Source organism: Alexandromys fortis, unplaced genomic scaffold, assembly GCF_014885135.2.
Source record: "Alexandromys fortis isolate MF-2015 unplaced genomic scaffold, M_Fortis_MF-2015_v1.1 scaffold_130, whole genome shotgun sequence".
NCBI lineage: Eukaryota > Metazoa > Chordata > Mammalia > Rodentia > Cricetidae > Alexandromys > Alexandromys fortis.
In genome coordinates, this window is record NW_026068016.1 from 1,734,947 (window position 1) to 1,761,421 (window position 26,475).

Here is a 26,475-nt window from a genome sequence, read left to right on the forward strand (position 1 = left end):
AGGTCCGGAGAGTTTGGTTTTTCCGATTTCTACTGGATTGCGAAATAAAGCAATACCCGTGCTAATGAGAAGTGAGTACGCGCACAGCCTAGAACTGAGGGTGCAGCAAGTGAACTGCTCTGATGCACACGGCAGGGGCAGCCAAGCTACAAGGCAAACCCCACCAACTGCCCTGTCCTTGCTGGCCACAGCCCTGCCCCCTCTCCTCAGCCCCCCAATCCTACTCAGGCCTGCTCCTGGCCTCATTTCCATCACTTGTTTGCACAAGCCTACTCTCCAAGGCCAGCCAGAGTTGAAAGCCCTGTCACTCCGTCACACGGCTCCTCTGCTCTCCTGTAACAATAAGGCTCCACGTGTGTATGGTCCTTTCCAGGAGGCTTCCCTGTCCATCACCCAACTGCATCTGCCCAACAAAGCTTGGAGGTCTGAGCATCAGATAGTCCTTACCCACAGCCTTCGAGATAAGCCCTGGGAAACACAGAGAGGTTACATGGCTTGCCAAAAATCACAGTTAGCTTCTGATAAGGATAGGACTAGAATCCGGGACCTTATGGAAAAGTCCAGAATCCTCTGCCGGTTCACTTTGATCTTGCAGTCTAGCATATACGCCACTGATGGAGCCCTGAAGGATATAAACTGGTAACAAACTAAACCGATGAGAGCCAGATGGTGGTTTTGATTTTTGGGTGGGCCCTACAATAGTCTGTGTAGTGGTGCGTGCTAGTGTATGCCGAAGACCTGCGAAGCCAAGCAAGGTCTTAGCTCCAGGAATATAGACATGATTCCACTCAGTTCCACCACAACAGTGAATGAAAGAGCATAGTTACCCATCTGTTAAAGATACATAAATAATACACGGTGGCATATAAAATAAAGAACCCTATGGCCATACTCCATGAATCCACATTCCCACAATGGTCACTTTCTCCGGCTTTATGCCTATGATCCTGGTGTAGCTCTTGATGGTTCTCCCTTTCACTTCAAAGCGAGTCCAGGGCAGAGGATAATGTATATGCCCATCCTATACACATCCTATAGACAACAAACAATTTCAGTAGACACTGAACAGTATAATTTTCAAAGAGCCAGGCCCCAAATGCCATAAGAAAGGCTACTTTTATTGAAACGCACTGCTGGGAGCATTCCTAGTGTTAAATGGCCTTCACTGGGGGTGCAGGAAGACACACACCCCTTTGTGCTGCTGCTGGGCTCGGGTTTTAAGATGTGATGGAACACTGGCTAGCTTCAGTCCATTTGTTACATGATTGTGGGTTTTCTGCACTTCACCCCCTTCATCTGATAGGTTATCTTTGTCTTATTGCTTATCAGAAGTGTTCCTTTCCACATTCGTCTTTAAAAACAAGAAGAGACAAATTGCAATTCACGTTGTTCGGCTTGAAGCTAGGACACCGCCAACATTTCCCAAAGGAAACTTGCCAAAGCAGCGGCCTAGGAGCCAGCGCTTTGCCAAGTGGTTAGAGGCAAGTTTTTCATGGTAATTCCAACTCAGGTTGCTTGAGCATGTGCAAACACTGGTACCTCATCTGAAATACTGGGAGGATGTGCACTTTTCAGCTGCTGAAAACCAAAGCGTTCTAAACTACACAACTGCATTTCCAGTCCTCAACATAAAGGCTCTCCCTTGTTCATAGGAAACAGCCAGACTAGCTACTATAGAGCAGAGACAGTGTGTAAATGCAAAAGAGGCATTCAGATGCCGTATGTATTGGCAGGAGGAGACAGCAGTGGGGTTGAAGCATTCGGCAAGCAAGTGTTAATATCTTTTCCCAGGAAAAACTGTACACGCCTCAAGAAAATGGTTTGAGGGCTTTATCTTCACTTTTCTAAAGTCTTGACTGATTCGTGTTTGGTGTTCAGCTGGAGAAAACTCTGTTTTCAGATGTAGGCCCCACATGACTCCAATAGGCATTTCATGAAAGAATCCATTCTTCTTCAAATCAATCCACCAAGGCCATGGTTCTCAACCTTCCTAATGCTGGGACCCCTTAATATAATTCTTCATTTTGTGGTAACCCCTAACCATAAAAAGATATTTCATTACTACTTCATAACTATAATTTTGCTACTGTTACAAATTATAATGCAAATACATGATATGTGACCCCTGTGACAGTCACAACCCAACAGCTGACTACTGTACTAAGGGCTGGAGAGACGCTCAGTAGATAAGAGTACTGGCTTTTTTTCCAGAGGACCCAGATTCATTTCCCAGCCCTAATATGGCAGCTCACAACTGTCTGTAACTCCAGTTCCAGGGAACCCAATGCCCTCTTTTGGTCTCCTTGGGCACCAGGCACACATGTAATGTACAGATAAACTTGCAGGCAAAACACACCCATACACAATAAAATACAATATTTTAAAAGTTTTAAATGATAAAAAAAAAAACCAATTCATGGTCTGCCTAAAGACAGATGACTAACCCTATAGTCCACTGAGAAAAGTTCTTTGACCCTTTTTATAATAATTTGCCTTCCCCATGATGGGAACAAAAGCCAACTGCAGTGCTTTCCACCATGTGGATGTGTTTAGGGGTACCCACATGGCATGAGTAAGCACCCCCAGACTGTCCCAGTACAACCAAGATCTGACCATCCAGCAATAACAGCCTCCTTTTCAATCCTTAAGGATTTACTCTGCACTGATGGGGCTTTCCTTCCGAGCCTATGCTGACCTTCCCTCTGCAGAAGAACCCGGTTTGGAAAGGGACTACAGCAGATGATGTACAGGAACGGAACAGCAGTCTACAAGTCACTAGAGCCCTACTGCTGTGGGAGCACCTTCTGCTCCTTCAGCCCCCTCCTGTAGCCAGGCGCTGGCTGGATACTGCACGGGTCAACCTGTTTTACAGACAGACATGGCGCTCCTTGGCATTCAACGTGGTACACTCAGATTCCAGCCAGGCCTTCAGGGGTTCAGCACCTCTGTTCTTTCTCTGCCCCACATTTTATTAGTTCCTGCTTTAATTGTGTGCACTGCTAGCTGGCGCTGCTCAAGCAATAACATTGATAACACCTGATCTGACCGGAGGAAGTAGCCTCTCCGGCAGGGCGTGACTTCCCACCCTTGTGCCCAGACCTCCAACACTCTTAACAGCTTTGGGATATTACAGCAGAACAACACAGGTAATTTGAAATCATAGGTGTGCTTTTTGAAATTCTTTATACTTGTCTTTTGAACTAATTATGGTTGCTTGAAAACCACTGGCTTCAAATGTTGGGTCACGATTATTTTGTAGTTTCTGGAACAAGGTTAGCTGAATATTAGAGTGAAATGGCCAAGAAAACGTTGACATCCAAAAAACTTAACTGAAGACATGACTTCCATAATGGCCAAGAGCTAGTGGCTCTGGTTAGCTCTCTGTCATACTGGTCCCCAGTATCTGAAAGAAAGCAAATAAAGGATTAGACAATTGGTCTTATTTATTTCCTCTGTGTAGTGGTTGCTTTTTTCTTGAGGGAGAAGAGATTTATTGTGATCATGGTGTCAGGGCAGCTTCAGGCCATCAGAAGAGAAGGAGGGTAGAGTTCATGCGGTAGCAGTGCGAGCAGCGTGCAGTTGAAGCTTTTCCTGCTCTCCTTTCTAGATGGTGAAGACCACGAGCTAGAACCAGAAGTAAGAATTACCTTTAAGGCCCGCCCTCCAGTGACCTACTTCCCCCGGAAGTGAGTGTTACCTTTAAGGCCCGCCCTCCAGTGACCTACTTCCCCCGGAAGTGAGTGTTACCTTTAAGGCCCACCCTCCAGTGAACTACTTCCACAGGAAGTGAGTGTTACCTTTAAGGCCTACCCCCCCCCCCAGGGAACTATTTCCCCCAGAAGTGAGTATTATCTTTAAGGCCCATCCCCAGTAAACTATTGCTGCTTCCCACCCCAACCCCCCATCTCTTCCAGGCCCCCACCTACACCAGACCCAGTAACCTTCAGAAGTGCACCACAAGGTGAAGTTAAAAGCCTGAGCCCGTGGGAACACTACAAATTCAAGCTAAAACATAAGTAAAATACTTCCTTGTCAGGTTTCAGCACACAGCCCTTAGTGTGCTTACAGTCTTATGAAGGAGAAAGACCAGGAACTGTCCGAGGCAATGGCGCAGGATCAATGAGGACTGTCTGAAGTAACGGTGTATGCAGTGCTATAAAAAGGAAAAGGAAAAAACTGTCTAGAAGCATAAGATGAAATACACTCTTTCCTTCCCCAAGATGCTTTGGGTCCATATTTTATCACAGCCACAGAAAACCAAACTATAGCATACATCAAAAATCCGTATTGTTTTATGTCACAAAACTAATTATAGCATAGTCACCATCCTCCCTTAATTCCCAGGAGACCAGAAGATAAACAGCCCAAGCAGAGGCTTACAATCAAGTGTGTTAAATGTTAGTACATGCCCACTGACTGGCTCACTGTAGTTATTCCTCAGATAAACTTGCCCAGGATTCAATAAATCTCAGATCTGTTGATGTTTGGAAATTATGTGAATCTCAAAATTCTTCTGTGAGCACAAAACATAAGACCCACACACAGCCTGGAAAGTTTGCAGAGCAGGAGCATCAGAAAAGAAGGCCGTGGACCAACGAGATGGGCTAAAGGCAGCTGTCGATACTCCTGCATGCCTGAACTCAGTTCCCAGAAGGCACAGGAAGGTAAAGAGAGAAGAGATGACACACAGTTGCCCTTTCTCTTCACAGGTGTCACTCCTCTCTCACACACATAACCGTCCATCTTAAAAAGAGTGACGCATTTCTCTTGCAGTAGAATTACACACAAAACTTGAAACACACTTGTTCCTAAAGAGTTATTTTCCAGTTGGAGAAAAACGTTATTTTCAAGCCAAAGAAATTCTATGATTTTTCTTAAAATGAAACAAAAGAAGTAACAAAATTCACCCTCAGGCTTCAGAGCATTTCTGTAGGCTGCGCAGTTACCTCAGTTACATGTGATCCCAGACTCAGGAGGCAGAAGCAGATGCGTCTCTGTGAATTTGAGGCCAGCCAGGTCTACAGAAGGAGTTCTACTATAGCCAGGGCTACACAGACAAGCCCTGTCTTGAGAAACACAAAGTTTGAGCAGCTTGTAATCATAACTATATTCAGAATTAAATTTATTTTCTCTTATCAGACTCCATCATTAATCTAAACACAGTTGACAAGGTTTTTTTTACATTAATCTTAAACTCTAGGCCTTACTGGAAGCTGCTGAATGGCCACTTCACTACTAGATGGGAATACAGAGCTGCGTGTGTGTGTGTGTGTACACGTGTGTGTGTACACGTGTGTGTGTACACGTGTGTGTACTGCACATGCCTGTGTGTGTGCTCATGCTTTATAGTAGGTTTGTGCATATGTACATGCATGCAATGTGAGAGTATGCACATGTGCAAGCCCCTTTTCTCTGTCCCCTTTATTTTGTGTGATCACTAAACCCAGAGCTCCCCAACTGGCTAGAGCAGATTCGCCCACCTTTGCCCCTGCAGCCATGTACACACACACACCACCGTGCCAGACTCTTGACTTGGATACTGGGGATCTGAGCTCAGGTCCTCCTGCTTGCAAGGCAGGCACTTTGCCAACAAAGCGATCTCCACAGCCCTCCCATTCCTCTTGCTAGCATCTGGAAGGCAAAGAATGCCTGATGCAGTTCTAAGGAGAGAAGAAAACTCTGACGGTGAAGGGGAGAAGGGTCTCCTGGATCATAACAGCGCACCTGACTGGCACAACCTCTTCCTCCTCTGCTTCTGACCCTGCAAGCACCCCTACACTCTCACTGCTGTGAAGGGGATTAGCCCAAAGGAGTGGTTCTCAACCAGTGGGCCATGACCCCTATGGGTGTCACATAACAGGTATCCTGTATATCAGATATTTATATTACGATTCATATGTTATGAAGCAGCAATGAAATAGTTTTACGGTTGGGGACCACCACAACATGAGGAACTGTCATAAAGGGTCACAGTGTTAGGAATGTTGAGAACCACTGGTCTAAAGGTAGAGGTGACGTGTTGAAGGAAGTAGAAGAAAACAGTTGGAAAAACCTTGGTCTGTGCACCCAACTATTAACTTCTTTAACTGTCCTAAGTAGCATGCCACACCTCAGGAATCTTCCTGAAACAGAAAAGGGCAGAGGGGGCTTCCCCCCTGCTTTAAAATCGGCGTCTGGCGTCTGTCTCCCTGCCTGGTCGGCTGTAGGTTTTGGCTTCCGGGCTTCCCGCAGCGATGGCAACATCTGTTCAGCAGATACCCCTGAGACGGGCATGATGCAGAGTGGAAGAAGAGCAGCAGTGGAGTCTGGGCAGCCTCCATTGCTTGGTGGGGTGGGAGCAGACTCCAGATTCTAGCCCCTGTTGGTACAGTGCCTGGCTGGGCTGAAGCATCACCTAGTGGTACAGAGCGCTGCCTGCCAGGGTGGCTAGGGCCCAGTTATGAGCACTGTAAGACTTTCCAGGTCCTCTCACAGGTACTTAGGGGAATAGTTGCGATGGGTGCAAGTCTGGATAGGATCCCAAACTTCTCTCTTGGACGATTCAGGGATGTTACAAGGGGGACGTAGCATGTGCTCCAAAGCTTCCTGGGAGAAGCTACATGGGAGTTTCTATATCTGAACATCCCAGAAGAGAACAAGGTGCACAGGGAAGAAATGGGGGCTGTGTATTGTTGCGACGTGCTGAGCACCAAGCAAGCTGGAAAGGAACAGGTGGTCCAGCAGACGTGCCGTAGGAAGATGAGAAGTCTTCCTTGTGCTGTCTTTGAGTAAACTCTGTGTTCTACAACTACAATAGAGTACTCACCAAGCTGATTGTTGGGTAAGTTAAAGCTTCGATAGACTTAGTTTCAGGACAAGAACCGCAACTTCTTAACTTGGCTCCAATCACATAGAGGGACTCCTTTAGAGTCAGGGAAACTGGACACAAAGGCTGGGCTGGCAAACATCCCATGACATGTTTTGTTTTCAAGACAAGGTTTTCAGCTTCCGGTCCATCACACTTATTTAAAATTCTGTGATCTGTAGTGATGAAGCTCCTAGGTCCCTCCGTGGGGCTGCCAGGCTGTCACATAAACTAGAGTTTTACTTCTGGCTTCTACCTTCGAGAGTCTGGAGACTACTGGAGTTTTTCCATGTGTCCCTGCCAGGGTCACAGTGTTGCTGTCCCTCCACAGGCTTCCTCTGCAGTCAGTGCCTCTGACCCCTGTGCTCATCTGGTTCCCATGATTCCTACTGGGCCCCTGGGCAGAGCAGTATAACATAGAACAGCATAATTCACTTTTATAGAGCAACCCTCATGTGAGCTATCACAGGGAGCTAATCAAACGCTGAAGAGAAAAGGCCTGCTGCATGTTAAGATTTAAAGGGAGAAACTGATTTAGAGGCCGGGCTTGGGGGACAGCGCAGAAATGTCAGATAGATAGGTTAGAACAGAAACAACCCCCACTGTGGTAAGCCCCGGATGGAAAGAGGCCAGCCTGTCTCGTAGAGGATAAAAGGGAAGAGAAACAGCTAGTGCACCAACACTACAGATCACTCACAAGCAAGGGCAACCCAGGAAAGCTTGTGAATCAGATCTGAGACTCAGGAAAACCCAGCCCTCTGAACAGCGAGATAAACCTATCATCCTGCCTACTGAGCACCGAGAGAGATGTCCCGGTTAATTCAGTGGCCCTCGGTGTGCACGACTTCCTCTCATGCTTGCTTCCCTGAGTGTCTCAGGATGGCTGGCCCAGTGCCAGGCATCACACCTATATACAAAAACATGGAGACACGACAGGGATCAGCAGTAGGAAGTAGAGCCATTTCTCCAACTGATCCCTTGGAGAATGAAGAACTCTTCCCAATGCTCGCTCTCAGCATCATTGGAACTGACTCTCTTTCTAAACCAAACACCTGTATGAAGGACAAGATTGTCATGATTGGTGCTGTCCAATCAAAATTAACTTCTGAATGGCATAGCCGGCAGCCTCTGAGGTCTGGCTTTTACCCGCAATGAAGAACAATGGTGTGTTACGGACATGCCACTATGCTAGGACAAACGGCCTGACGGAAGCACCTCAAGCAGGCAGAGCTTTATTGACGCTCAAGCCTGAGGGTACATCATGGCACTGAAGGTATAGCAGCCGCAGTGGCTCTAGCTGTGGTCGCTGAGGCATGAGGCAGCCAGCTAGCACACGGTGTCCATCCATTCATTTGTCAGGCCCGTGGCATGGCACTTGATGACAGTCCTCCCTGCAAGCGCCCTCAGCAACACACGCGCCCAGAGGTGTGTCTCCTAAGAGATCCCAAATCCAGTCACACAGAGGGTAACTGAGAGATCAGCCTTCTCCATCTGCGGCAAAGCAGGGCCACACGGCCTTTGGTCAAGACAGTGGGAGGGTTGGGCGGCATCCAGTACACAACCACAGTTCCGAGGGACAAGTTTCCGAAGACAACCGCAAGAATGCTGACAAAATTCTAAGTTCGGGGTGTAAACTCTATGTTTGAAGTGCATTAGGAAGGGCTAGGGAGGCAGGAAGCTGGATTTTTGGCTGTCTTCTAGAGTAAAACTAAACATTTCAAGATGAGGAAAAAGTTGAGTTTGGGATCAAGGATCTCTGCCTTTGGCAGAGAAGACAAGAAAAAAAAGAATTTTCTCTCTGGACTGAAAAGAGCAGCGAGGTCTGTGTTTTGAGAGAAAGGGTCTCTTATTTCTGGAGGGGCTCGAACAGCTGTGAGAGGGAGATACGCAAGGGTGCAAAGCCAACATCATCCCAAGACGTCCAGCATGCTAGGAGGAGGCTTGCATGAGACCCGCGGGAATAGCAGGAAGACACATTCCTGGTTAGTGAGGAACCAACCTTAACTTGGTAGCTTCTGAGCTTTTCGCTGACCCCGGATCTCTAGGGATTTGAGTTCATTTACTCTGGGCACAATTCACCTTCTCAGTACTGAAGAAAAAATAGGCCCCAAAGATTTGTAGCTCTCCGAGAAACCACACAAGGGTGAGTTAAGTGTAAATGAATCCCAAACATGCAGATTAAATTTCCCCTGAACTGCACCAGAGTTTAAAGGCCAAGGAGAAAAAGCACTTGAGGCCAAACATATTTGGCTTTTGTAGAACCCAAAACATTTCTAATGAGTTTGAAATCATTCAATTAACAAAACTCAGCTACGTTCTTTCTCCCAAGTCTGGCATTCAGCCTGGTGGCAAATCCACAGCTGTCGGTCAGGACCTGCTTTCCCTGAGGGAGGCAATTGCTTTGGGTTGGAAGAGTAGCTCCTTGATCCAATGTGATCAAAGGTAGCTGGGGCCAATATCGTGACAGTGACAGCCTGTAGAACAAATTGTGGATCCCAAAATTCTGTACTTCATCGAGATGAAGGGAGAGAGAACTCCCTAAGAGAGAGAAACAAAAGACCATCACTTTGAAATGAGTTCTGTTTCACTGAGAGAGAGAAAAAAAAAAAAAAAGAAACCATCTCTTCTAGGAGAAAATAAAGCAACCCCTTTAGAAAACTTGGCATTTCAAAGTTCTCAGGTCTCCAGCTGGGGTGAGTGTCTGTCCTGGGGAGTGATGGCATATGATCTAGGGCACACTTCCTACTGGGGAGGGAATTACCTGTTTCTTTATTAGTTTATCCACTGCTCCGGACTAGACCAAAGCTATTTGCCGATGCTACTTTATGCCACTAAGGTCCTGTTCTGCCCTCTTCCTTGTCCCACTGGAGGGGGTACCTTCCCTCTTTAAGTCTATGCCTTTAGTCATCTTCTTGGTGTCTTCCATTTATTTCATAAAGCCAAGGCTGGCCTCAAATTCACCCTGTAGTAGAGAATGATCCTCCTGTCTCTGTCTTCTCAACGCTGAGGTTGTAGGCCTGTGCCACTCACCCAGTCTACATGGTGCCAGGACTAGGCAAACACTCTACCAACCGAGTTACACCCCGGATCCTCCTTACCTGACTTTCAAACACCCTCCTTTCAGACTAGCTTCTTAGGTATACATCTGTTCTTCCTCAGGTGTGCTTGCCCGTTGAGAAGTTAGAATAGCATGAACTCCTTTACTTACTTTTGTGAGCAGACTGCTCTGCCTAGGCTGAGTCAGGCTAACCTCCTGCCTTCTTTGTGAATACTCAAGACAGCATCTAACTCCACTTGCTTGGCACTTGCAGGTTGTCTGGTCTGAGTTATGTTTCAAATAGAGGCTATTATTATTATTATTATTATTATTATTATTATTATTTTATCACTAACAAAAGCAGATTTTCCGTGTCTTCCAGGCAACCACCTGTAAACGTGACTTCTTGAACCTGAACTTGAGTTCAGTGTTACACTCCTAGTTCTGCTTCCTTGAGACAGAGCATGCAAACAGCAATGATTGGTTATTTAATGATGGGCTCCTTCAATAAAACTGATGTTGCAGTCATAACAGAGGTGTGGCCCATTTTCACCTAACTTCGGTGGAACACATTTGATGCCATAGACATTATGTGCCCTGTTTCGTAGGAACCCAATAAGAGTGATATTACTACTGCCCCTGTTTTATCTAATCAGAGGCCTGGCTTCCAAAGAAATCATTTCTCTGACAAGCTTGCCATAGTAGGAAGCAGCAGGGGCATAATCTGAAAGAGCCGTTGAGAGCCCAAGTCTGGTCCGTCTTGACCAGCATCTCCCACTGGACCCAGCTGGACAAAAGTGGGACATAAGAGTTCTTTTGCTGTAAGAACACTTCACTAGGCAGTGGTGGCACATACCTTTAGTCTCAGCTCTCAGGAGGCAGAGGCAGGTGGATCTCTGCAAGTTCGAGTCCAACCTGGTCTACAGAGCAAGTTCCAGGACAGCCAGGGATATTACACAGAGAAACCATGTTTCAAAAAAACTACAAAAGAACATTTCACTAGAGTTTTGTTTTCTTAGCCTTAATTCAGTAATGGAGGGAAAGAAATGATACTTTGGGTGCAGGGGGAGGGTTGCATCAAACTTGGTTGTCTTTTTTCAGTTAAATTAGATCTTATAAGAATCCTTGATGAAACCTTAGGAAATAATATCACTTATCCTGTCTCATTTAAAAGTCAGTTCAGAAAACATCTTTCCTAGCTGCTGACTTGGGGAGATGGCTTGTGTAATTGCTATTGGAGGGGCTTATTTTGTTAAAGAACAAATTTCATGTGGAGAACACTAACTCTTCTTCTGGGGGAAACTACAATGACAGAGATTCACCCCTGCCGACAAAAAGGCCATCAGATGCTGGGTTTTTGTGGGATGCACGCCCAGCAGGAGCCAAAATTAAGTTCTCCTCCCACCCATTGACCCATTGCTTCCGAATTCTCAAAACGGGCAGTGGGTTACCACTCCTTTTCCCTAAGCCACTGCTCCCCTTATCTAAGCACCCCCATAGAAATGCCTACCTTCCCCACCCCACAAGCACATTCCCAAAGCAAGTGAATAGTTAAGAGTGTGACAAGTCTTTCATCTGACCCACAATAAGAAAAAAAGAGAACACAGATTTTGCCAAAATGAAAATATTCTCTGGAAAAATTTGAAAATATTCCTAAAATCTCAAATTAATAAGTGAATGGACCCCGAGAGGGAAAAGGAATCTCTAAAAATAGACACGATGTGAAATATTTTTGAAGCATTAGGATGATGGAAGTAGATGGATGCACTAAGACCTTTTGTAAGAGGATTTCCCCCTCTCCTATCGGTGTTTGATTTTACCCTTGAACTAGGACCTTAAGAAGTCACTGCAGACAGGAGGTAGTGATGGTCCCAGATTTTCTTTCTGGGTATTGGGGGCAATGGAAGGCATGAGCACTGTATCAGTGAAGGTTCTCTAGACACTGAGAGCAAAGAGGAAGGAAGGGTAGATAGAAAGATGGTACATAGATACACAGATAGATTGCACAAATATGGAGGCTAGCAAGTCCAAACTCTGCAGTGATAATATTCTAATTCAAAAGCCATCAGGCAGAGAGGATATCCTCTTGCATAAGGGACATTACTGTTTTGGTCTGTTCAGGCTTTCGACTTATTGAATAAGGCCAACAACATTAACCAGAGCAATCTGGGTTACATAGTCTAGCCATCTAAAGGCTAACCTCATCCCAAAACCACCTCAGAAAGACAAGCAGAATAATGTTTAGATGTCCATAACTAGCCGAGGTGACACAGAAATTAGCCATCACATAAAGTACCTAGCAGCCCCCAGATTTTAGGTAGTATAGCTATTGGCAAGAAGCACGTGGAAGTGGTAAGGTTATGATGAAACCAATAACCCGTAGAACATGCTCCGCCCCCAGCCACAATAGTGAGCACTGTTGTTGTCTACCCAGCATCCACCGCTCTTTCCTTTCTTCTGTTGAGCAGTTGCTGCTAATTCTCCACATAGCCCTATGTAGTCAGGAGGAGCAGTGGGCTGCGTCCCACCCGGCTATGACTGCACAGAAACTGTATTCATTGAAATACTGCCTTGCCCATTAGCTCTAGCCTCTTATTGGCTAACGTTCACATCTTGATTCAATCCATTTCTAATAATCTGTATGTCACCAAGAGGCTGTGGCTTACCGGGAAAGATTCAGCATGTCTGACCTGACAGCTTCATGGTGGGCAGCTCTCTGTCTGCCTTCTTCCTCCCAGAATTCTGTTCTGTGTATTCCACCCACCTAAGGAGGGCCCTATCAAAAGGCCCAAGGCAGCTTCTTTATTCAACCAATGAAATCAACACAAATGCAGAAGGGCCTCCTACACCAGCCCTATTCTCTATGAGACCAACATCTAAGACTAAGCCCAGCTGGTGTAAAATAACCCTGTGGCCATTTTATCAAACTAGAACTGAGAAAAAGCAAGGAAGAGCCTAGTAGACACCATCTCCTGTGTTGAGAAAGACAGTTTCTGACCGTGAGTGCTTGCCTGGGTAGACAACCACGTCAAGTTCTGCAGCCCAAACCCTGTGATGAGAACTGGGATTCCTAATTCCTGAAAGCTTCTGAAACAGCTCACTGAAGAGGCCACCACCACACATCTGGACTTACCGATAATATAAAGCAATAAGTCCCCGTCGGATTCATGCCAGTTGCCTTGGGCTTTCAGATGTCCATTGCCCTAAACACCTAGCAGATATACTGAGGAGCCCCATTTGACATAGCCACTGGCCTACAGGCTAAAGGAGCTTCAAGAAGTCCACCCCAAACTGAGAGATAGCAGTCATACACCTTACCTTCTATGAGGCCTAAGACTTAGTGATGTCATGCAGCATTTACACGAAATCCCCATTTGGGTTAAATTTGCCAGAGAGTTTCCCTTGTTGGCATAAAATTAAATGTCAAGAGGAAAATACATAGCCTTAAAGGTCGACTTTCTCCAGCAGATCCAAGCTCGGCTGTGTCCTCGTCGCTCTGAGATGTTCATTCTTCATGGGTCTCAAGAGCCTCCGACGATGGGTCCAGAGGATGCTGGCCTGCAATCCAGCATCCGTGAAAGCATTTGTTTCCTGCATGAAATGAAAATGGAAATGCAAAATGGAGACTCGAAATGTTTTTTAAAAGTACCGAATTCCTTGTTAATTCTGCATCTCTACATTTGTGGCCTCTTCTTAGTCAGCCCCAGGGGTCCACCTGCTTCCACAGGAAGTAGATTGTTTGCAAGAGAAAGTAAAGAGCCACACACTGTTAACTTTCAGAGTAGCATTCTGAAATAAAACACCATGTTTCACAAAAGAAGATTTCTAATTAATGTTTTATTAAATTTAAATACACATAAGATAAATAATAGTATTTGTGGTGACTTAAATAGGAATGGTCCCCATAGGCTCATAGGTTTGAATGCTTAATCACCAGGGAGTGGCACAGCTTTGGAGGCATAAGGAGGTGTGGCCTTGTTGGAGGAAGTGTGTCACTGCAGGGCAGGCTTTAGGGTTTCAAAAGCCCCAGACAGGCCTACTAGCTCTCTCTCTCTCTCTCTCTCTCTCTCTCTCTCTCTCTCTCTCTCTCTCCCTGCAGAACCAGATCTGTTTGCCTGCTCTCATGCTTCTGCCATGATGGTAATAGACTAAAAAGACTAAGTCTATGAAACTCTAAGCCAGCCCTAGTTAAAGGCTTTCTGTATGTGTGTTGCCATGGTTATGACAGCAGTAGAATACCAACTAAGACAGTATATCCTTTCATATCTATGGTAGCAAATTTAAAAATTCTTTACATTTTCTTTGAATTTTTTTGGCACTATAGAATGAGTTTGTATAAATATAAACAGGGGCTGTGTAAATATAAACCAGCGTTCTACCCCCATACCACAATATAAACCAGTGCTTGACCCCTAAGCTGCAATATGAACCAGTGCTCTACCCCTGAGCTGCAATTTAAGCCAGTGCTCGACCCCTGAGCTGCAATGTCAACCAGTGTTCGACCCCTGAGCTGTAGTGTGAGCCAGTGCCTGACCCCTGAGCTGCAGTGTGAACCAGTGCTGGATCCCCGAACTGCATTATATCCCTAGTAGCTTTAAATTTATTTTTACCTTTAATTGTGTGTATCTCTGTACGTGCCTATGTGTGGGTATGTGCAGGTGAGTGCAGGCGTCTGAAGAGATCGGAGCTGATGGAGCCCCTGGAACTGAAATTCTTGACAATTGTGAGCCATCTTAATAGGCAGAGGGAATTGAACTCCAGTCCTCTGCACGAGCAGTGCATCCTCTTAATCAAAGAGCCGTTTCTCCAGTCTCTGGACCTTTTTATTCATTCATTCATTCATTCATTCATTCATTCATTTTTGCAGTAAAGATTTGTTCGGTTATTTGTATTTATATGCATGTGTCTATGTGCATGTATGTGCATGTGGGTGTGCGTGCGTGTGGGTGTGTTTACCATGTGAGGTTCCTATGGAGACTAGGAGATGTTAGCTAAGTCCTCTGCAACTGGAATCACAGGTGGTTCTGAGCTGCCTGAACTGATGTGGTTGTTGGGACTGAAACCAGTGCCCTTTGTAAAACAGCAAGTACTCTGAACCACTGACCCATCTCTCCAGCTGCCATGGATCTTTGTGAAGCAACACAGTAACTACCTCTTCAATTATATTTTGCCTACTCTAATAAATAATCCTTACCCTGATTATTTTTATCCTCACCATTACATGTTAAACATGGTGGAACAATGCATTCATTATCTTAGAATGGAGAGTTGGAGTATTATATTCAGTTATATTCAGCCAATGCTGAAATAAGTGTTTTTCTTCGTTAAGCACATGTGAGAATTGTTTTTTGACATTTAGGAAAACTATATGGGAATTATCAATGTTCAACCTCAATCAACCTACAGAACTGTCACATACATCAAGAATAAGATATTGGGCCTTAGGGTATAAATTTCTACAGAAAAACATTGGAGAAGCTCTTTCTAAATCCTTCAGTATGCCAACAGCCAAGTCGTCATTACTTGATTGACAATATGGAATGACCCAGTTCTATAGAGGACGGAGATATACAGCTCAGCTATGAAAGGAAATACAGCGTCAAGAAAAACCCTAGCAGGTCCCATGTCTCAGTGTCACCTACAGAACTTGAATATTTTAAAGTCCCAAGTTTCACTTGTTGCCCAAAGCTATGACATCATAGCTGACTGGGAGATATTTGATTGTAATCTAGAAGGTAAGGTCAGTGCAGTGCGAGCTTTGTTGATAGCAGTGGCTCATGGGAACATTTGGACCTACAAATGGCTCAAAGTTTAGACAGAAGCAGTTCTAGTCCACACCCATCTTCTCCTCAGTGAGCCAGAAAAGATAGTGGGAGTGGAGGGAGTCAAAAGAAATGCGTAGCCTTTCCTGTAATGATTCTGTCTCTGAAGCCAAGGAGGAGGAGCTCTGTCTTCACCGAGGGGGAGATGGGTCTGGATACCTAAAGGTCGTTCTTTAATGACTAGGAAGGCTCCAGTCAGCATCCATCACAAATACAATCCCTAGTGAACCTAACGCACAAAGTTGATGTTTGTGAAATTCTTCAAACACGTTTTCTTGGTTCTAGAGTCTAGATATAATTCTTTGAATATTCTTTTTCTGGATGACTGGCACTTAGGAATTCTCTGCAGACTTTTAAAACTTAAGTTTGCCTTAAATAGCTCTATTGTGAAACAATGCCTATTTTTGTATTTTGCCATAGAAACAATGGGCCTCAATTATATCTATGACTTAGAAATAGATCTCCTTGTTTTCTTTAACAAGGATACAGTTTATGAATTGCATTGGTCCTCATTGGGTGAACATCATAGAGTATACTTAAATACATTAAAATTACTATGACAACTCTAGGCAAATTAACCTCCTAGGCCCATCATTATGAAAGTGGTCTGTTGTTAGCTGAAATATTTTAGAGTGCATGACTACATTTGTCTTCCCTGTGTTCCACAAAGACTCCATCTCAGAGTACATAAGCAAGGTCAAACCTAAAGTTCATAAATCAGAAATGTATGAGGGCATCTACTGGAGGCAGGGATATGCGGCAGACCACTGGCAGAAGAACCCCGGCTGCGAGTGTGGTCAGGGATGTGACGAAGTCGCTCAAGGACTCATTGCTGTTTGGGTTGTTGGTTTGGCTGGTGGGTTTGGGGGATTGCTGTGCTAATGATAGAGAAAAATACAATGTAAAATGGTGTTCATCATTAACAAAGCGTTTGTACTTTGAAGTCACGTGTCATGGGAATGTAACATATTCCATGCAGCAGATACCACAAGACTCTCGGAGGGAAGCTGAAGTTTACTGAAGGCTTTTCATTTACATCCTCCCACTTGGTTACCTCTTTGCTTTTCCATTAATTAAAAATCATGCTCCAAAGATAACTTCCCTTTGCACAGCACAAAATGCACGGTGTTTTTCTGGTTCAGGGCCATTCGCACCCGTCGTCATCTTGACGTGCCCACAAGGTGAGGTCTCGTTCTCGTGAACGGTCTCAGTGAAAAGTGAAATGCTCATTCTTAAAGAATCTCTTTGGGTACCTGAAGAGCTTGTTTGGGACCAAGCTTTGAAAAAAAGGTGACTGCGTGGCTGATGTGAGTAACGGAGTCAGAAGTGGGTCAAAGCGCTGACAACATAAACAAGCCGGCTGGTTTCTGTGTAGCTTGCAAGCTGGATCTGATGGCTCCTTGGTCACCTTTCCATTACTGTCACAAAATAGCCGAAATAAAACACTTTAAGGATGAAAGACTTAGCCCTGGAGTTTTAAGTTTTAGCTCTTGTCCCACATTTCCATCGGTTCAGTCCTGTGACAAGACAATCTGTCATGATGGAGGAAAACTCACTTAACTCATGGCCAGGTACGAAAAGAGAGGAAGCCACCTCTTCCATGATTTGTCTCCCTGTGACCTAGAACCTCCCACTAGGCTCTACACTTTAAAATATCTACCACCACCACCACCCCAAAACACCATCACTTGGGGACCAAACCCGGGTGAGTTCTTGGGTAAAATTTACCCAAACTATAGAAGAAGGTAATTTCCAATAAATATTTCCAAGAAGGATTACAGAAAAAGTTAAAGCATCGATGGTATTTTTAATTTTGTTTTGCTTTGTTTTTTGAGGCAGTGTCACATTGCTTGGACTGGCCTTCCACTCACTCTGTAGCACAGGAGAATCTTAAATTCTTTTTTTTTTTTTGCCAATTTAAATATTTTTATTAGACATTGCATTTTCCACTTAGGATGCAGTGCTTATAAAGTGCAATACTTCACTCTCTGTACACATGTTCCATGTTCAAGAATTGAGAATGCCCAGTAAATTTATTGTAGCAGTTTGAATTTGAAACTGCCGTGTAACTTGATAGATTTGGGTCCTTCAAATGTTTCCCTGTGGAACAATGCTACACCTCTACTTGGATTGACTTAATCCACCTCTTCAATGGTGGGCCCTGAAGAAGCACCACCAGATGGAGGAGCTCCTCCACCAGGGAAGCCGCCAGGCATTCCTCCAGGCATCCCACCTGCAGTCTGGTACAGCTTGGTAATGACAGGGTTGCAGACTTTCTCCAGTTCCTTCTGCTGGTGTTCAGATTCTTCCTTCTCTGCAGTCTGGTTCTTATCCAGCCAACTGATGAGCTCGCTGCACTTGTCTAGGATCCTCTGTTTGTCCTCATCGTTGATCTTTCCTTGAAGTTTCTCATCGTCAACTGTTGCTTCCATGTTGAAAGCGTAAGACTCCAGGGAATTCTTGGAGGAAACCTTATCTCTCTGCTTTTCATCTTCAGCTTTGTATTTCTCAGCTTCCTGGACCATGCGCTCAATATCCTCCTTGCTCAAGCGGCCCTTGTCATTGGTGATGGTGATCTTGTTCTCCTTGCCTGTGCTCTTATCTACAGCAGAAACATTGAGGATGCCATTGGCATCGATGTCAAAAGTGACTTCAATATGGGGAACACCACGGGGTGCTGGAGGGATGCCTGTAAGTTCAAACTTTCCAAGCAGGTTGTTATCCTTGGTCATGGCTCGTTCACCTTCATACACCTGAATGAGCACACCCGGCTAGTTATCAGAGTAGGTGGTGAAAGTCTGAGTCTGCTTGGTAGGGATGGTGGTATTGTGCTTGATGAGGACAGTCAAGACTCCACCAGCAGTTTCAATACCAAGGGAAAGAGGAGTGACATCCAAGAGCAGCAAATCCTGAACATTCTCAGACTTGTCTCCAGATAGAATGGCTGCCTGGACAGCTGCACCATAAGCAACAGCTTCGTCAGGGTTGATGCTCTTGTTCAGCTCTTTTCCATTGAAGAAGTCCTGCAGAAGCTTCTGAATCTTGGGGATTCTGGTAGAACCACCCACCAGGACAATATCATGGATCTGAGACTTGTCTAGTTTGGCATCTCGAAGAGCCTTTTCTACAGGGTCCAGAGTGCCCCGGAACAGGTCAGCATTTAATTCTTCAAATCGAGCACGGGTAATGGAGGTATAGAAGTCGATTCCCTCATAGAGAGAATCAATCTCAATACTGGCCTGGGTGCTGGAGGAGAGGGTGCGCTTCGCCCGTTCACAGGCAGTACGCAGACGCCTGACAGCTCTCTTGTTCTCACTGATGTCCTTCTTATGCTTTCGTTTAAACTCAGCAATGAAATGGTTGACCATCCTGTTGTCAAAGTCTTCTCCACCCAAGTGGGTGTCTCCAGCTGTTGATTTGACTTCAAAAATTCCATCCTCAATTGTGAGGATGGACACATCAAAAGTACCACCTCCCAAGTCAAAGATCAGCACATTCCTTTCAGCTCCAACCTTCTTATCTAGCCCATAGGCAATAGCAGCAGCAGTCGGCTCGTTGATAATTCGAAGGACATTGAGGCCAGCAATAGTTCCAGCATCTTTTGTTGCCTGCCGCTGAGAATCATTGAAGTAGGCTGGCACTGTGACCACAGCATTGGTAACCGTCTTCCCCAGATAAGCTTCTGCAATCTCCTTCATCTTAGTCAGAACCATCGAGGACACCTCCTCTGGGTAGAAGCTTCTTGTCTCTCCTTTGTACTCTACTTGGACCTTGGGCCTGCCTGCATCGTTCACCACCATGAAGGGCCAGTGCTTCATGTCAGACTATACAACGGCATCAACAAACCTACGTCCGATCAGACGTTTGGCATCAAAAACTGTGTTGGTGGGGTTCATCGCAACCTGATTCTTCACATCATCCCCAATCAATCGTTCCGTGTCAGTAAAAGCCGCATAGCTTGGTGTGGTTTGGTTACCCTGGTCATTGGCAATAATCTCCACCTTCCCGTGCTGGAAGACGCCCACACATGAGTAGGTGGTGCCAAGATCAATACCGACTGCAGGTCCCTTAGACATGGTTGCTCACGCGTAGGCCCAGCTGTGCTGGCGAGGACATGGCACCGATTTCCCCCAAAGCTGGCGCCGCGTTCAATGAGACCCGAGAATCTTAAAATTCTTATCCTCCTGCCTCCACCCCAGCAATGGTGCCATTGCAAGTTTGGTTTATATGGTGCTGGGGATGAACCTGGTCTCAGGCATGCCTGCTATTCAAACACCAACTGAGCTACATCCCCAGACCAAGGCTGATACTTTGTAAAACAGAAACAAATACAATTCAACATCAGTTCTGGCTCGGTTTGGTTTTGTTTTTGACAGAGTATCACTATGTAGTTCAGGCTAGCCCTGAACTCATAAAGATCAGACCAACTTCCTGAGTGCTGGTTTTAAATCTGTGCACCAGCACATCAGGTTTTAAGCTCCGCCCTTTGCCATATTTTTTTTTTTTTTTTGTATCTTCTTTTCCTTTGCCCTGGTCTTCACAGCTCTGGTTTATAGTAAGCATATCTAGCTCTGGTTTCTGCATTCCACAGCAAACCAACACGGGCTGCTCCAACTGACAAGGACTCTGCCAGCCTGCATCGGTCATGGCATTGTGTTTCTACGGAGACACAAAGTCAGGACTGGTTCTTGAGGAATTTCCATAAACTGGCATGATGGCCTTCCTCCCTGACTGCACTGTAGTACTTCAAGCCAAGCTCCTCCCCCCCCCTTCCCCGCAGCATCAAGTGATGGCCACTTAATAATCTCTAGACATCCCAGTAGAAGTCCCAGATGGAATTAGGACGGGAGGTGGCAAACTTTGATGGATTTCCCTCATGGCAAATGTGCGGAACTCAGAGTAATTTGAGACTCTCATTAACTATTTTTCAGTGATGGGCATAAATGACCATTTCCTCCATTCATGCCCAAGTCTTAGGAATACCAAGTGGGAATAATCATCAAGGGGAGAATTCCTAAAGTTTATACAAACGCTTTTTCCCCATGACCCCTTTGTGTGAAGAGGATGGCTAGGAACCTGATCCGGACAGCAGGTCAGTCCCCAGATAAGTGGGATGAACCCAGCACAGAATGCTCACCCAGCTGAGACCGGGCACAGCCTGACCTCTAAGCTGCCCGGCTGATCAGTCACTTCAGCTTTTCCCCTCCCACCCCAGCAACCTTTCTCTTTTAATGGAAGCTGGGGTCCTGTGATAGACTGGAGAAAATGAGAAAAGTTCAGGGTGGGACCCGTTTGGCAGGAGCACACAATCCAGTCTCGACCTCAGAGGTCAGGCTGCAGAATCCTCTCAAAGTCATTCTCAGGGACGTGAATTCTTAGGCGGTCCTTCATCATTGTCTGTCACTCCATCGACTCACTCTTAAACAGTAGCCCCGGTGAAATTTCTGAGCTGCTGGAATGTTCTTCGAAATGATATGTTCTGGTTGAAAGAAGCACAGGAAGGAAATATCTTCACCAGATCCTTTTCTACGGAGCGCTGACGGTCTTGGCAGGCATCATCTTGCCGACACCCAAAGAGATTTGCTTACAAAGGTATTGGAGGCTGATCCAGTCTCCCGAGATACAGCTGGGACCTGATGTTTGCAGAGGGACGAGGGTCTATCTGAAGGTCTGTAATTTACCTGTCTGATACCAAGCCTAGTGTTCCATCCAAACCTCCAGGGCAGCTCAGAGATGGGGGCCCGACCTGGGGGTTTGGGGCAGCTATCTGCCCTCTTTTTAGAGCCTTGTAGTCATTTCCTCGCTAGTGCAAGGGAAGGTTTTGTACAGTTATAAAAAGAAGGCCAGAAGAGAACACGCTCCTCTTAGTTCCTAATATATTATGTCCTCCCCTGCCGAGCCCGGGGACTTAGTCTGGATTTGGTAACTAAAGTAATATAAATGTTAGCTAAGAAGCATTCCCTCAATGTGGTTCCAATTTAGGCTTGTTTTGAAGTCTAAAGGCCCAATATGTCTCGTAGATTCTTCGCTGGACATTAGCGTTAATGTAATTTGCGGAGGAGAGCAGGCCGGTGGAGAAGGGCGGTCCTGGCCCTCTGTGGATGGGATCGGGCTCTTTTCCAGGGCCAGGGGATGCCTGAGCTTGCCAGAAGTTCCCCCAACAGCCTTAGATGTCTGGGGGTTCACTCTAAAAATTGACCTACACTTGCGGGGATGATGGGAGAAGAAGCAACTGGGTACGGTACCCTTTTCCCAGGGTCCTTGTCCGGGCTCTGCAAAGGGCTGTGCAAGCTGAAGGCAGCCTCCCTCTGCAAGCTGTTTGCACTTGAGTAACTTCTCTCTCCTAGCCTCACGCATGCCTTTTCAGAGTCGGGCTAGGCACCCCCTTGCGGGGCCCACTAGGGCCCGCAGCCCAACTCACACCCCTCCGAACCCCCCCCCCCATTCCCCGTAATGAGCATCCCCCCCTGGAACTGCCTGCCCTTTATCTTGCTGGGGGGACCCGCACCTTTTGAACTACCATCTGTAGATTGTGTTGGTGCACTGACTTGTTAACTGTGCCTTGCTGTGAAGGAAATGGCATGATTTAGATCAAGTACTCAGGACGGCTGTTCATAAGAAACACTTGAGCCAAGCTGTTGCTGCTCGGAGCGTGCCCTGGGGAGACGGGTTCCGTTTTGGGTCACGGTCCTGCCTTGTATGAGGGCAGGCGCAATCCCGGGCTTGGGTGGGGGTGCGGGGGGGGGGGGGGGGGGGGGGGGGGGGGGGGGGGGGGGGGGGGGGGGGGGGGGGGGGGGGGCTGGGGTGGAGAGAGGCATTCTGAAACCATGAGGCTGCCAAATTAACTTCTCACCCTTTCAAACACACTCCAGAGGATAAAGCAGAACACGTCTGCCTCAGAAACGGGCTCGACTTACACCAAACACGTTCTTTCTCTAATTTATCAACCCAGTTAGCCAGCCTTCTGATTATGGGAAATCTCTGCTGTTTATGAAGCCCCCTTCAGAAGGGGCACCATGACCAACCAGTCAGGAAACGGGTCGTGGAGAGCTTTGAGAACTGGGACTTCTCCGTAAGAAAAAAAAAGTAAACAAAGTAAATAAATAAATAAACCGCTTCTGCCTCAGACGGGCAACATTTCAAAATGGAGGGACCACAGCAGGTAAGCACAGATCATTAAGTCCGCCCAAACGGCAAGTATCCGTACGTAAAATCTAATTAGGAGGACGAAGGTGAGGCCGAGCCAGAGTTATAAAATGGGAGCCCTCAGCTTCATTCATCACCTCTCGAGCTAATTCCACGGACACCCATTTGTCCATTATATGGAAATAGATGATTAGGGTCATTCTCTAAGACAAATTCACTTTTCTGCACACTCTAAATCTGTTTAGTCAGTTTAAAGGTGTCAATTATTGGAACAGGCTAAGACTATGAATTTCTTAGTAATAGCTTTAATAACGTTTTGAAATGAAAAGCAGATACCTTGAAATCAGCCTGCTTTGAAAAGGCCTACGAGGCGCTCTGGTTCTAATTTGTGCAACGTTCTACATCTGGAATCCCTTATAATTAAAACTAAAAACCGAACTACTACTTCCACCTGTCAAATGATGAAAAGATGAATGCACTAATAAGTTACTAAATAGCCCAACCTGATCGAGTTTACATTGGAGCGCTCTACAGTAAAACAGAACTCTGGACAGGAGGCTAAAGGTCTCGGTCATTACTAATAACGCTCTCCGCATTAGCCTGCGTGGCCCGCTGCAACTACCAGCGGGTCTCTTAACGTCAGGGTGGATTGTTGGGAAGTCTTTGTTTTAGAGGAAATATGAACTTCAGACAAGAATATTTAAAACACATAAACGGACCCAGCTTTTCTTCCCCAACTTTGTTTTCAGCACTTTGGCAACTCTGGGTCAGGGTCTCTTACAGAGATCGCAGGCAGCTGCTAAATTCGGATTGCGCGAATGTCTACCACACACCCACAGCAAGAAAGGCCTCGTGCCAGCCCTGGGGGTGTGACACTGAGCAAAAATGTACCTTTCGTTGTAGGTAACCCGGAAATGGGAAAAGCTGCAGTGAGTTCTTTCTTCAGAATGAGGAAACCAGAGCACTTTGCCGTGGAGGGAGAGCGGTCTGCGCTCTCTGGCTGTCACTGCGGCTGAAGCAGCAACGCTCATTAAAGTGTCCTTGCACTGTCTCTGGTGTTCAGAAGGTTAATTATTTTAAAAGGTAAATCCTGAGTTGTAATCCCTATTGAAACTGCTTGCAGCTACTCCCCTGCCAAGGTCGAGCTGTGTGGGCAGGCCCCCAAGGGCTCATTTTTCTTATTACACAAGTCGAGCTTTCCTGTCATGAAGTAAAAAAAAAAAAAAAAAAAGGAAATATCATATTTTGAAAAAAGCATCAGTTCTGGAGAAAAAAATATGAAGAGTTTTGTTGGTGATTGAAGGGTCTTTCCACCGGTTGGCCACTGGCTGGGACAGGGATGTCCTAACTGTCGGAGAGACCATGACTGCCAGTAGCACCTGAGTACCCTGGACACAGTAGTGTGATCATAGTGAGCCAAGCTCTCCCTGGGGGAAAGTTGAACCCACCAAAAGAATTCCAATCTGGCTTAACCTTTTGAGACTACCAGAGATCCCCACTAAATTCCTATTTTCAATACTCTTAAGTACAGGGGATATTTGTATACTTTCCCCTTGACGCTTTACTTGACTGCCACCCACCTGTTCTAAAACCTAAGTCCAAACTGGCAGCCTAAACTCTCAATCTGGCCTGAAGGCACTTCAGCTGGCCAGCATGTGGGGTTATAACCGCACCGTTTCCAGTATCCGAAAGGTGGAGACAACCCAACCGGTGGGTGAATGAACCAAATGTGGATGCTACTCAGGCTGGGGGAGCTTGTTATACATAATCATCTCAACACAGTTGAAGCCCCAGATGGTACAGAGAAACCCGGCAGGGACACAAAAGCTGAGCCCGTGGAGTCTGGTGCATCTCCATGGCCCCTCCACCGCATGGAAGCAGAAGACCAAAGATTCCTGCTGTGCAGTCCACCCTGGTCCAGCCCTCTGGGAACTCTCTGATCAGTGATCAGGACACTCACAGGCGTCCTGCCAGGCAGCTAGTGGGTCCCAAGAGCATGGAGATCAAGGCTCGATATGTTGGGAAGGTCCCTCTGGACAGCCAGGTTCCAAACTACAGCAGAAGATTCACTTGATCCCAAATCTTCTTACCTGCCAGGCAGAAGGCCATGAATAAGGGATCCATCCTGGAAGATATGAAACTGAGAGAAATAAAAGTGAGCTCTTGAGTCAGGACCACGGAGGTCTTCACTATAAATGTGTATCAGCAACAAACACACCTAAAATGCGGCCTTGCTGCAGGCGAAGGCAGGAGGACCAAGGCGACCCCTGCAGGCAGGCTGAAGCAACACAAGACAGTTTGGGAAATGAAGCTTGCTCCAGGTTTCTCCAAGAGCCCGCAGAAGCTATCCTGGTCTGGCACGGGTCAGATGCTGAGAAGAAAAGTGAGACTCACCTTTAAGCCACAGCAAGGCCAGCCATTGTTGGGCCCTGAAAAGGAAATTGTCCGTGAGATCCAAACAAAACTTGCCCAATGGACTTGGAGCGGGACATGAGGACTGCCAGGTGTTGAGCCCCACAGAAGGCTCTGTTCCTGTGTGTACTGGCTTCCAGCTCGGTATGCGCGTGGACTCGAAAACATTGTGCGAGGCAATGGCGATGTTTTAAAAAGCGGTTTCACCTCTGGGCGAGGAGGCCAAGCCAAAGTCAAGGACTCTCCTGGGAGAGGACAGACAATGGCTCTAGATGCCAGCACTCTAGGTCTTTGTTTATAAAAAATTAAAACTAATACATAAGTAAATAAAATCTCTATCCAATCTACAGCACTGTGCTGACTGAAGCCAGAGGTGACCCACTTTCACACTTTCGCCATCAGTTAAAAGCTGAATTAAAATCATGGGTTTGCTTCCGTTCAGTTAACTTCTTACCACAGATTAAACAGGTATAGGTGTATGTGTGTGCATGTGAGACTGTGTGTGTGTGCATGTGTGTGTGCATGCATGTGAGTCTGTGTGTGTATGCGTGTGTGTGCATGAGTCTGTGTGCATGCATGTGTGTGCATGAGTCTGTGTGTATGCATGTGTGTGCATGTGAGTCTGTGTGTATGCATGTGTGTATGTGCATGCATGTGAGTCTGTGTGTGTGTGTGCATGTGAGTCTTTGTGTGTATGTGCATGTGAGTCTTTGTGTGTGTGTGTGTGAGAGACACTTGTGTAGAGTTTAGAGGACAACCAGAAGGAGCAGGTTCTCCTCTTCCAACACCTGGGACCTAGAGATCAAACTCAGGTCATCAGACACAGTGGCAAGCACAGATACCCTCTGAGCAACATCAGGTCAGGGTCACAGAAATCAGTACATCAAATTAAAATTTAAAAAAAAATATCAGCAAGAAAATTCTACCTCAAGGCATAAGATGGGACAGAACTTTAAGGACATTATTCTGAATGAAGTGAGCCAGTCACAAAAGATGGATGCTGAGATTCTACAGCACAAGGTGGAATAAAATCCGTAGAGATGGAGAATGGAATGGGGGCAGGCAGGAGCTGAGAGGAGAGAGAGCAGAGGGCTGGTGAGTAGTGGGCGCGGAGTTTCTATTTGCACCCTGCCAATGTGAGTATGCTTGATGACGTCACTCATGGAACTGGCTACCTACAAATGGTTAAAGTGGCCAATTTTGCTACATAGATT

The 26,475-nt window shown here is 46.1% G+C and overlaps 1 long non-coding RNA gene and 1 pseudogene across 1 annotated transcript; both read right to left on the reverse strand.

Annotated features, from left to right (window-relative positions):
- LOC126513816 (uncharacterized) lies at positions 1-25,534 on the reverse strand. Its single transcript, XR_007595441.1, has 4 exons — positions 24,940-25,534; positions 13,200-13,472; positions 4,067-4,153; positions 1-3,403 (listed from the first exon to the last, which is right to left on the reverse strand). It is a non-coding gene; the product is annotated as an uncharacterized lncRNA (long non-coding RNA).
- On the reverse strand, positions 17,761-19,794 carry LOC126513812 (heat shock cognate 71 kDa protein-like; annotated as a pseudogene).
- Positions 25,535-26,475: the final 941 nt, after the last annotated feature.